The sequence below is a fragment of the Papio anubis genome, chromosome 16 (genome assembly GCF_008728515.1).
Source record: "Papio anubis isolate 15944 chromosome 16, Panubis1.0, whole genome shotgun sequence".
NCBI classification, from domain to species: Eukaryota; Metazoa; Chordata; class Mammalia; order Primates; family Cercopithecidae; genus Papio; species Papio anubis.
Window position 1 is genome coordinate 58,124,610 of NC_044991.1, and position 13,450 is coordinate 58,138,059.

Genomic DNA, 13,450 nt, shown 5'->3' on the forward strand with positions numbered 1-13,450 from the left:
GGCCACTGCACTCCAGCCTGGGGGACAGAGCGAGACTCCATCTCAAAAAAAAAAAAAGAAACAAAAAAAAAGAAATTATTTTGGAGCTAGATAGTGGTGATGATTGAACAACATCGTGAATGTTATAAATGTTATAAATGTAATAAATGTCACTAACAGTAAATTTTATTACGTGTATTCTACTACAATTTTGAAAAATGAATAGTGAAGATTTGGAACAACCAACAATAATATAATGTTAGCTAGGCATGGTGGCACATGCCTCTAGTCCCAGCTACTCACGAGGCTGAGGCAGGATCGCTGGAACCCAGGAGGTCAAGACTGCAGTGAGCTGTAATTGTAGCACTGAACTCTAGTCTGGGCAACAGAGCAGGAGCCTGTCTCAAAAAATAAGTAAATAGGGCTGGGCACGGTGGCTCACACCTGTAATCCTAGCAGTTTGGGAGGCTGAGGCAGGTGGACTGCCTGAGCTCAGGAGTTTGAGACCAGCCTGGGCAACATGGTGAAATCCCATCTCTACTGAAAAGAAAAAAAAAATAGCCGGAGTGGCAGAGCCTACTCTCTCGGGAGGCTGAGGCAGGAGAATTGCTTGAACCCAGGAGGCGGAGGTTGCAGTGATCCAAGATTGTGCCACTCCAGCCTGAGTATACTTACAGTTATTTCTTGATTATATGCTAAACAAGGGGTGGATTATTCATGAGTTTTCGGGGAAAGGGGTGGAAATTTCCCAGAACGGAGGGTTCCTCCCCGTTTTAGACTATAGAGGGTAACTTCCCCATGTTGCCATGGCATTTGTAAACTGTCATGGTGCTGGTGGGAGTGTCTTTTAGCATGCTAATACATTATAATTAGCATATAATCAACCGTGAGGATGACCCAGAGTCACTTTTATTGCCATCTTGGTTTTGGTGGGTTTTGATGGGCTTTTTTTTTTTTTTTTTTTTTACCATATCTTGTTTCATCAGCAGAGTCCTTGCGACCTGTATCTTGTGCCGACATCCTATCTCATCCTGTGACTAAGAATGCTAACCTTCTGGAAATGCAACCCAGTAGGTCTTAGCCTTATTTTACCCAGCCCCTATTCAAGATGGAGTCGCTCTGGTTCGAATGCCTCTGACACAAGGGTAGCTTTCAGCAATAGAATACGATAGAAGTCATGCTGTGCCAGTTCTTCCTCTTCCCACCTCTCGGAACACTCACTTGTGAGACGTTCCCTCTAGGACCCAGTCCCCATGCCAAAGAAGCCCAAGCCACATGGAAAGCCCACATGGAGGAGCTCCAGAAATCAGCCCCAGGCAACCTCCAGCCCACAGCTGGCACCAGCTACTGTACTGGACAGCATCATGTGAGTGAGTCTTGGATATTCCAGGCCATATGAGCGCCCTCAGATAACATCATGACTACAAGAACTGTTCCACGGAATCTCAAAAACCCACAGAATATTGGCAGACACTAAAGTGGTTTGTTTTTGCAGCAGCAGATATCTGAAACCAATCCTTACTGTGGTCTATGCATCCGTAGAGGATCTACTGCCTTCTCCTCCCAACCTTACTCTTTGCTCTCATCTTCTTCCACTCCCTCACTCCAGCCACACTGGTCTCCTGGCTATTCCTTGAATGAACAAAGATATTGGGCAAAGTCCTACCTCCAGGCTCCAGAACCTCTGCACTTTTTGTTTCGGTGCTTTTATTGCTTTTTCTCTTGATATCTGCATGGCTAGCTTCCTGCTTTATTCTCTGCTCATGTGTCACCTTATCAAAGAGGGTTTATTTAAACCCTGTGGTAGAGACATAGACTGCTCGCTAAATTTCCATGTGCTTCACCAGTCCCCTTGGAGTTAGGCAAAGCCCTGTGGTTACTTCTGGCGAATGAACTATGAGCAGAGTGATGCATGTCACTTCTGGGCCAAAGAATTTGTTCCAGTTGCTACTGCTGCCTAACAAACCACCCTAAAACTTAGTGATTTGAAACTACAACAATCATTATTTTACTAACAAATCTGTAATTTGGGCAATTCTCAGCAAGAAGGCTCAAATCTGTTCCACCTGGCAATAGCTGGGTTGCTAAACAGGGGACTGGACAGATTTACTTACAAGGCGGCTTGTCCACTTTGGCTGGCAAGTTGGTGATGGCTGGCAAGTTGGTGGCAAGTTGGTGGCAAGTTGGTGATGGCTGTTGTTGGGGCTCAGGTGGGGCTCAGGACCAGGGGCCTCAGTTTTCCATGTGGTACTCTACACAGTTTATTAAGCTTCCTCATAGCCTGGTGGCTGGATCCCCAGAATGAGTATCCCAAGAAAGAGGAGGTAAACACTGCAAGATTCCTAAGGCCAGAGCTTAGAAACTGCTCCAATATCACTCCCACTCTATTCTACTTGTCATAGGGCCACATCCAAGGGGAGGAGACTCCTCCCTCTCAGTAGCAGAAATGTCAAATAATTAGGGGACTATGTTTCAAAACTGCTACAGCATTGAAGAGCTGATGCATGACCCTCCATTATCTTTTCTCCTGCCATAACAACTGTGGAGACTGCATGTTGACATGGTGGACCAGAAGATGGAAGCGGACTGGACTGCTGAGCCATTGCGTGAGGACAACTGCTCTGGAAAGTCACAGTATCAGAATCTGTTTAAGCAGGAAATAAGCCTTCGTCATGTTAATCCACTGGTATTTCAGAGTTCATTTGTTACTATGTCAAAATGCAACCTATCCTCACTGATAAAGAAATTGGTACCAGAAGTAGGGTGCTTATGTCATCAAAACCAAAATGTGCAGCAGTGACTTAGTGGTTGTGGCAGTCAGCAGGGAAGCTGGTAATCCTTGTCATACAAAAGCAAAACATTTGGTAAAACTTTTACTGCAGTAACTTGGAAAGCAGACTCTATGGGCACCTTTGGCTGCATTTGTCAAAATATTCAAGAGAAAGATAAGCTCAGAAATGAACTGGCTGACCTACAAGTAGAAATAAAAGGGAAACAAGTTCAGAAATGTAGGTCCTTGCAGAAGTGGAAAAGTCTGACATTTCTGGATCCCAAGTAGAAAGAGATGAGCTTTAAAAAGGTGCTAAGCATACTAAAATTAGCAATTCATTAAAATGCTTCAGGGCAAAGACTAAGTGAAGAGTGTGGCCTTCCCAGCAAGTTTTAAAAAATTCTTTTCTTTTTTTTTGAGACGGAGTTTTGCTCTTGTTGCCCAGGCTGGAGTGCAATGGCACAATCTTGGCTCACGGCAACCTCCGCCTCCCGGGTTCAAGCGATTCTCCTGCCTCAGCCTCCTGAGTAGCTGGGATTACAGGCATGTGCCGCCTTGCCCAGCTAATTTTGTATTTTTAGTAGAGATGGAGTTTCTCCATGTTGGTCATGCTGGTCTCAAACTCCTGACCTCAGGTGATCTGCCCACCTCAGCCTCCCAAAGTGCTGGGATTACAGGCATGAGCCACCACGCCCTGCCAAAAATTTTTTCTTATCAATTAAAGTACTTCAAGGCTAGAATCAGCTAAAGTATAAGATTGCATTTTTTTTTAAAGGTTTTGAGTGAAAAATGCCTGTAAAAACTCTCAGAGCCAAGATCACATTAGAGGTGCAACTCTGCCACCTGTTATTCTTGCTAATTGCCGTTACATTGAGAGTGACAGCTTTGGGATAGGAAGCAAAGGAAAAAAGCAGACTTAAGAACAATGTATTGAAAAGTATTGTGGGTATGGTTTTAGTACCATTAACTACAGTTAAATGGATAAGAAACCTAAGTTTTTTTTTGAGATGGAGTTTCGCTCTTGTTGCCCAGGCTAGAGTGCAATGGCATAATCTTGGCTCATTGCAACCTCCACCTCCTGGGTTCAAGTGATTGTCCTGCCTCAGCCTCCCAAGTAGCTGGAATTACAGGCATGTGCTACCATGCCCGGCTAATTTTTTTGTATTTAGTACAGACGGGGTTTCACCCTGTTGGTCAGGCTGGTGTCGAACTCCTAACCTTAGGTGATCCGCCCGCCTCGGCCTCCCAAAGTGCTGGAATTACAGGCGTGAGCCACTGCGCCCAGCCAGAAACCTAAGTTTTTAAGAGAATTGTACTGCCAAATAAATCACAAACCTGGGCTACAAAGCCTAAGAGGCTGGCTGCCTGTAATCCTAGCACTTTGGGAGGCTGGGGGCGGGTGGATTGCTTGAGCCCAGGAATTCAAGACTAGCCTGGCCAACATGGCACAACTGTCTCTACAAAACACACAAAAATTAGCTGGATGTGGTAGTGTGTGCCTGTAGTCCCAGCTCCTTGGGAGGCTGAGGTGGGAGTTTCACCTGAGCTCAAGGAGGTTGAGGCTGCAGTGAACTGTGATTGCATCACTGTACTCCAGCCTGGGCAACAACAACAAGAAAAAGCCTGTGACTGTTTGGGTCTCAAAATGATCCTAGTCACTTCATGCTCATTAGGATGGCTACCATAAAACAAAACAGAATGACAAGTTTTGGCAAGGATGTGAGGAAACTGGAACCCTGTGAATTGTTGATAACAATGAAAAATGGTGCAGATGCTATGGAAAACAGCATAGTGATTCCTTGAAAAAGTAAAAATAGAATTACCACATGATCCAGCAATTTTACTTCTAGGTATATACCCCAAAGAACTGAGGTCAGGCGCGGTGACTCACTCCTGTAATCCCAGCACTTTGGGAGGCAGAGAACTCCTGAAGTCAGGAGTTCGAGACCAGCCTGACAAACATGGCAAAACCTCGTCTCTACTAAAAATACACACACACACACACACACACACACTAACCAGGTGCGGTTGTGTGCGCCTGTAATCCCAGCTACTCAGGAGACTGAGGCAGGAGAATCACTCGGACCCAGGAAGTGCGGGTTGCAGTGAGCAGAGATTGCACCACTGCACTCCAGCCTGGGCAACAGAGTGAGACTGTCTCAGAGAAAAAAAAGAACTGAAAGCAGTGTATCTTGAAGAGCCATTTCCAAACCCATTTTCATAGCAACATTGTTCTCAATAGCCTGAAAGGTGGAAGCAACCCAAGTGTCTATCAACAGATAAAAGGATAAGCAAGATGTGATATACACATGCAGTAGAATATTACTCAGCTTTAGAAAGGGAGGAAATTCTGATACATGCTACAACATGGATGAACCTTGAGGACATGATGCAAAGTGAAATACAACAGTCATGAAAAGCAAACACTGTATGATTCTGCTTATATGAGACATCTACCATAGTCAAATTCATACATATAGAAAGCAGAATGTGGTTGCTAGGAGCTAGGGGGAGTGGGGAATGGAGAGTTAATGCATAGTGGGTCCAGAACTTCAGTTTCGCAGGATGAAGAGTTCTCAAGATGGATGATGGTGATGGTTGCACAACAATGTGACTATACTTAATGTCAAATGAGCTGTACACCTAAAGATGGTTAAGGCGGTAAATATTATGCTATCTGTATTTTACCACTATATATATATATATATATATATATATATATATATATATAGAGAGAGAGAGAGAGAGAGAGAGAGAGAGTGTTTCGCTCTTGTTGCCCAGGCTACAGTGCAATAACACGATCTCAGCTTACTGCAACCTCCAACTCCCAGGTTCAAGCGATTCTCCTGCCTCAGCCTCCCGAGTAGCTGGGATTACAGGCACACGCCACCACGCCTGGCTAATTTTGTATATTTTAGTAGAGACGGTGTTTCTCCATGTTGGTCAGGCTGGTCTCGAACTCCCGACCTCAGGTGATCCACCCATCTCGGCCTCCCAAAGTGCTGCGATTACAGACGTGACCCACCATGCCCAGCCCTCAAAATATTTTTTTAATGATCTTAGGGTCCCCGACAGTTTACAGGCAGTGAGTGAGCTGAAAAAGCTGCATACCTCCCAAGGTACTTTTGGGCCTTCTTGCTTCCAGTGGATTTCTTGCTCTTTCCTGCTCTGCAGAGCTGACCCCTGGAAGTTACTCATCCTCCTTTGTCAGCTGGCCTCTAGCTGAGGTCACACAAGGTGAGGCACCCACAGGAAGTTAGGGGGAGAAAGGGGGAAGCCAGCCTTTTTCTTCCCAACCTTCTCTGACTTCCCTAGCCCCTCTTGACTGATACAACCCCCCCATCTAAAATAGTAGCCCCTCCTTACACTTTGTCCCCTTCACTGCATGACATCATTATGTGCATTTATCTGTGTATTCATTATATGTTTCCATTTGCTAGAGTATAAGGTCTGTGAGGGAAGGGACTATGTCTGCTTTTCACCGACGAATCCCCAGTCCTTAAGAGAGTGCCTGGAACATAGTAGGTGCTCAGTAAAGGTTTATTGCAAAAGTGAATAAATTTAGTAATCGAACCAAACACATACAAGAGAAGAGGGAAGTGCTCATTTCAGCAGCACATATACTAAAATCAGAACAATACAGAGGGCTGGGCACAGTGGCTCATGCCTGTAATCCCAGCACTTTGGGAGGCCGATGCTGGCGGATCACTTGAGGTCAGGAGTCTAAGACCAGCCTGGCCAACAAGGCAAAAACCTGTCTCTACCAAAAAATACAAAAAATTAGCCCGGCGTGGTGGTGTTCACCTGTAATCCCAGCTACTTTGGTGGCTGAGGCAGAAGAATCGTTTGAACTTGGGAGGTGGAAGTTGCAGTGAGCTGAGACTGTGCCACTGTACTCCGGCCTAGGTGACAGAGTGAGACTCTGTCTCAAAAAATAAAAAAGAACAGGCTGGGCACAGTGGCTCATGCCTGCAATCCCAGAGGTTAGGAGATCAAGGTCAGCCTGGCTAACATAGTGAAACCCCGTGTCTACTAAAAATACAAAATTAGCTGGGTGTGGTGGCAGGTGCCTGTAATCCCAGCTACTTGGGAGGCTGAGGCAGGAGAACTGCTTGTACCAGGAAGGCGGAGGCTGCAGTGAGCTGGGATCACGCCATTGCACTCCAGCCTGGGCAACAGAGTGAGACTAGGTCTCAAAAAAAAAAAAAAAAAAAAAAGAAGAAGAAGAAGAAGAAGAACTCTGAGGAGCATATGACAGGTAATCACAGCCTGAAATGAAAGCCAGAGAGGTCAAAGACCTCCTTCTCCAAGTCACAAAGCAAATCCTCTACTGACCTGAAACCCAGGTCTCTGTGTATTCTGGGTTGTATCCAGCTCTACACAGAGACCCTTGACCTCTGGTTTTCTGGAGGAGAAAGAGCAAAGCTTGACATTTAGTTAAAAGGAAACCCTGAAAACAGCTAAGGGTGAGAAACTGGGTTGCTAAGAAACCCCCAAGGATGGGGGAGATGGTTGGCATCCATTGCTAGGCAACCTAGAAGAAGCTAGACAGGCAGGTTTGGCTACAGACAACTTTCTCCCTCCTTTTCATAGACTCCTAGAATGCCAGGCTAGATATGCTCTTAAGAGACAGATATCTAAGTCTGGGTGTTGTGGCTCACACCTGCAATCCCAGCACTTTGAGAGGCTGAGGCAGGTGGATCACTTGAGGTCAGGAGTTCAAGACCAGCCTGGCCAACATGGTGAAACCCTGTCCCTACTGAAAATACACAAAAATTACCTGGGCATGGTGGTGCATGCCTGTAATCCCAGCTACTCGGGAGGCTGAGGCAGAAAAAATCACTTGAACCTGGGAGGCACAGGTTGCAGTGAGCCGAGATCACGGCACTGCACTCCAGCCTGGGTGACAGAGTGAAACTCGGTCTCAAAAAAAACAAAAACAAAACAAAACAAAGCAAACAGAGACTTCTAGTCCAACCACCTAATCACACAGATGGGGAAACTGAGGCCTCGAAAGGCAAGGTGATTAGCCTAAAGTCCCTCTAATTCCTCCACATGAACAAAGATTAAATAGCATGGGTGAGGCGGGAAGCATTGTCACTGGAGAGTGGCCTTGCGTAGCTGAGGCAGTTTGAGGATAAATCTATGAAAGATAAAGTGACCGAAGATAAATCTATAAAAGGGCGAGGGAGTCAACTGCAAAATGCCTTGAATTTCAAGTCAAGAACTTGAGAGTTTATCTTGAGGGTAATAAGGGGCCATTGAAAGGTTTACAGCAATGGTCAGGTTTGTGTTTTCAAAAGACCCCAGCTGGGCATGGTGGCTCACACCTGTAATCCCAGCACTTTGGGAGGATGAGGCGGGCGGATCATATGAGGTAAGGAGTTCAAGACCAGCCTGACCAACATGGTAAAACTCCGTCTCTACTAAAAATACAAACATTAGCCAGGTGTGGTCGCATGTGCCTGTAATCCCAGCTACTCGGGAGGCTGAGGCAGGAGAATTGCTTGAACCCAGGAGGCGGAGATTGCAGTGAGCCGAGATTGTGCCATTGTACTCCAGCCTGGGCAATAGAGCAAGACGCAGTCTCAAAAAAAAGAAGACCCCTTGGAGGCCGGGCACAGTGGCTCACACCTGTAATCTCAGCACTTTAGGAGGCCAAGGCAGGAGGATCTCTGAAAGCCAGGAGTTTGTGACCAGCCTGGGCAACATAGCAAGACCCCATGTTTACCATAAAAAAAAAAGACTCCTTGACCCCTTGGGCTGCAGTGTGGAGACTCGGGATAAAGTCCAAATACCTTCAAGGTCCTCACTCTTGCCTGTCACCCTTCTCTCTCCACACCGTGCCTGCAAGCTGGTTAGCTTCTGTGTCAGCCACTCTTACCAGATCTTCCCAGGTACTGTTGCTGGCGTCTGTAAAGTCCTTTCCTTCACCTCACTCTGCCTTTATCCTATTGTTTCAATTATTACTTCATAACAAACTGCTCCAAAACCTAATAGTGTGGACTACTGCCATCTCATTATGTTCATGGACTCTGTGGGTCAGGAATTCAGACAGGATATAGAAGGGATGGCTTGTCTCTGCTCTGTGATGGCTGGGCCTCTGCTGGGAAGGCTGTCCAACAGCTGGGAGTGACTTGAATTATGAGGGGCTGGAATCAGCTGGAGGCTTCTCCACTCATAAGTCTGGTGCCTGGGCTTAGCTGTCAACTGGAGCACCTACCTACACACGGTCTTCCCACGTGGCCTGGGCTGCTTCACCACATGGCAGTCTTGGCTGTTGGCCTTTCAACATGGCGGTTCAGCACGACTTAGCCTTGGAAATCCTGCAGCATCATGTCTGCTGTGTCCTGTTGGTTACAAGTGGATCATGAAGGCCAACCCAGATTCAAAGGGAAGGTAATTTAAAGGAGGAATGTCAAAGAACGTGTAGCCATGTTCTAAGGTCATCACATCCTACTGAGGTTTCAGGCCACAGCTTAAACATCACCTCCTCCAGGGAATGACCTGACCACGCTCCGCTCCATGTCTGGGTTAAGTGTCTCCTCAGTGTGTTCTCCCAGACTCACTGTCCATCGCCAGCAAAGCATTTCCATTCCTGGGTTTATGTGTCTCCTCAGACCTGTGAGCTCACTGAGGACAAATCACGTTTTTCACTTTTGTATGCCCAGAACCTAGCACGCAGCCTGGTCAAGGCAGACCTTCCCCACCCTGCCCCCCCCCGCTTTTTTTTACAGGCAGGGTCTAACTCTGTCACCCAGGCTGGAGTGTAGTGGCGTGACCATGGCTCACTGCAGCCTTGAACTCCTGGGCACAAGGAATCTTCCCGGCTCAGCCTCCTAAGTAGCTGGGACTACAGGCTCACGCCACTGTGCCTGGCTAATTTTTTAAATTATATTTTTTAGAGGCAGGGTCTTGTTTTCTTGCCCAGGCTGGTCTCAAACTCCTGGCTTCAAGTGATCCTCCCACCTCGGCCTCCCATAGTGCTGGGATTATGGGCATGAGCCACCGTGCCCAGCCCAGACGCTTAATAATGTTTGTTGAATGGGTGGGTGAATGCGCTAAGGCAAGGAGTCCAATCCAGAGTCATTCCTTCCTTAAGAAGCTTACATAAAAACTGGAGAGACAGAGACACAAAATAAAAACCTCACGTGATAAATGCCAGATAGTGATAAACGCTATTAAGAAAAATAAAGCAGGCCGGGCGCGGTGGCTCAAGCCTGTAATCCCAGCACTTTGGGAGGCCGAGACGGGCGGATCACGAGGTCAGGAGATCGAGACCATCCTGGCTAACGCGGTGAAACCCCGTCTCTACTAAAAAAATACAAAAAACTAGCCGGGCGCGGTGGCCGGCGCCTGTAGTCCCAGCTACTCGGGAGGCTGAGGCAGGAGAATGGCGTAAACCCGGGAGGCGGAGCTTGCAGTGAGCTGAGATCCGGCCACTGCATTCCAGCCTGGGCGACAGAGCGAGACTCCGTCTCAAAAAAAAAAAAAAAGAAAAAGAAAAATAAAGCAAAGTGACAGGATAGTTTATGGAGGATGTTACTTTATATGGATGGTCAGGGAGGACACTGTGAGGTACTCCGTGTGCCTACTCCAGGGCACTTTGAGGTAGTACGCTGGGAGCTGAGACCTGAAGAAAGTAAGACATGTGGCTATCTGGAGGAAGGGTATTTTTTGTTTGTTTGTTTTTTGAGACGAAGTCTCGCTTTGTCTTGCCCAGGCTGCAGTGCAGTGGTGCGATCTCAGCTTACTGCAGCCTCTGCCTCCTGGATTCAAGTGATTCTCCTGTCTCAGCCTGCTGAGTAACTGGGACTGCAGGCATGTGCCACCACGCCCAGCTAATTTTGTGTTTTTAGTAGAGACGGGGTTTCGCCATGTTGGCCAGGCTGGTCTCGAACTCCTGATTTCAGGTGATCCACCCACCTGGACCTCCCAAAATGCTGGGATTACAAGTGTGAGTCACCGCACCCAGCCAGAGGAAGGGTATTTTAAGCAGAGGGAAAAGCATGTGCAAAAGCCTTCAGGCGGAAGTGTGATTGGCACTTTTGAGGAACAGCAAGGAGACCAGTGTGACTGAGCATGTGAGAAACAGAAAAAGTAGTAGCAGATGAGGCCCAGGCTGAGCCACAGGCCACTTCTCATGGGGCTTTGGAGGCCATGCTGAGGACTCTGGCTTCTACTGAATGAGAGTATTTGGAGAGTTTTGAACAGAGGCAGGGTGTGCTGGGATTTACGGTTTAACCAGATCACTCTGGCTGCTGTGTGGACAATAAGACTATGAGTGGGGCAAAGGAAAACGCAAGAAGCCCTTCGTATGCCCTTATATCCTGGACCCAGAGACCATGGATGATGTGAGAAGTGACAAGACACAGGGCATATTTTGAAGGTAGAGCCAAAAGGGTATAAGGGAGATGGTGCTGGGAGGAAAAGAGGCATCAAGGATAACTGAGAGACTTTAGCCTTTCATTTCACATCAGCTGTGAAGATGTAGTGTGTGGAAGCAGGCTTGGGAGCGCTGTGGAAACAAGAGTTCATTTTTTGGCATGTCAAGTTTGAGGCGCCAATTAGATATACCAGTGGAGATGACAAGAAGGCAGTTAGTCTAGCCATGTCTGGGATGGAGATGTAGACCTGAGAATCCTCAGCTATGATACTTCAGCGTCCCAAGTAGTTGAGACTACAGGTGTGCACCACCATGCCCAGCTAATTTAAAAAAAAAAAAAAATTTTAGTAGAGATGAGGTCTTGCTATGTTGGCCAGGCTGGTCTCGAACTTCTGAATTCAAGAAATCCTCCCACCTTGGCCTCCCGAAGTGCTGGGATTATAGGTGTTTGATAAGCAGAATTCTAAGATGGCCGCCAAGATTCCCAGTCTCTGGTGTAGCTGCCCTAGACAGCCTCCTCCCTTTGAGTGTCAGCAAATCTAGTATGATGGCTGTCACTCTTACAAGGCTACAAGATCCTGCAAAGGTGAAGGGATTTTTTGCACATATGAAGATTCCACATTAGTTGATGTCTAATCAAAAAGGAGATATTCCTGGGTGACTTTTCTCTTTTTTTTTTTTTTTTTCGAGACAGAGTCTCGTTCTGTCACCCAGGCTGAAGTGCAGTGACTTGGTCTTGGCTCATTGCAACCTCCGCCTCCCAGGTTCAAGTGATTCTCCTGCCTCAGCCTCCCAAGTAGCTGGGATTACAGGTGATTGCCACCACGCCAGGCTAATTTTGGTATTTTTACTAGAGACGGGGGTTTCACCATTTGGCCAGGCTGGTCTCGAACTGCTGACCTCAGGTGATCCACCCACCTCGGCCTCCCGAACTGCTGGGATGACAGGTTTGAACACACCGTGCCCGGCCAAGGGAGGCTTTTAAAAGAGAGCTTAAACCTTCCCTGAGCCAAGTGACTCCAAGCAGCAGAAAAATTCTCCGCTGGCCTTGACAAAATAAGTTGCAATATTGTGAGAAAGCTGGGGAGGTCCTGTGGGGGCCTTGTGGCAAGAAACTGAGCAGCTTGTAGTAATCAGGAGTGGCACTAACTGACAGCCAGCAATAGAATAGGGATCTCTGTCCTATAAGCACAAGGAACTGAATTCTGCCCACTACCATGAGAGTTTGGAAAAGGCTGCTGAGCTCCAGGAAGGAATGCAGGCCACCAGCTCCCCAGTTGCTGCCTTGTGAGATCCTGAGCAGAGGCCCAGCTAAGGCATGCTGGACTCCTGACCCATGGAGACTAGAATAACAAATGCATGTTGTTTTACACTGCTAAGCCAGTGGCAATTTGTTGCACAGCAATAGATGAGAAACAATACATCAGCGTATGGTGTTCTGAAAGCCTTGGAAGCAGGGTGGCTCACACCACCCAGGCAAGGGGCATGACCCAGCAATGAGTCAACAGGACTGCATGAATGTAGTGAGACTGGAGTGCAAGTCAGTTGCTTGGCCTGGGATACACCCTGACTCCCACCTCCCAACTGCACAAACTTTGGTTCTACTCCTCTTAGGCACTAGGTGGCCCCAGAGACCCCATAAGGAGTTGTCTCCCCAACCTTTCAGGTCGGCATCTGAAATGGAAGGAACCAAAATATGGTCCCTTTTCTAGTCCTATTACCGACTCCCCCATTCGGCCCACAAAGGGGAAGAGGATTGCCCAAGGTCCCAAGGTCCCACAGCTCTCTAGCATTATCTCCAGTCAGGCATTTTATGGTGCATCCCATTCCAGGCTATTCTTTAAGACAAACTCAGATGACAACCTCCCTCCTACCTGCTTTTACCAGGGGAGGGACTGGCAGTGAGAATGGTATCAGCAGGGGGCCCTGGAGGGCCTGTGGGCTGAGGCTGGAGTCTCTGATTGACATGACTGATGTACAGACTAGGAAAGTGTGCAGCCCCTAGGTTGGTGCTGATGGCGTTGGTGAAGACTCTTGACATTGGGATACATCCAACGGGCCTAGCTGCAGTTGCTGGGCCACTGACCCAATTCCCTTCGTCCAGTCCCTTGAACCCTCTGTTGTAGACTGGGTTTCTCTAGAAACAGACAATGAGACTGAGTTTGGGTTGCAAGATGTTTATTAGGAATAAGCACCTGTGAAAAGAAGAGGAAGCAGGCCTGGGCATAGGAAGTCAAACTGTGCTGCAGGCCTGACGAAGCCCTGGCTGTTCTGGGCCTGCTGGGAGTACTGCCTGCCAGTGTCTGTCCCATGTT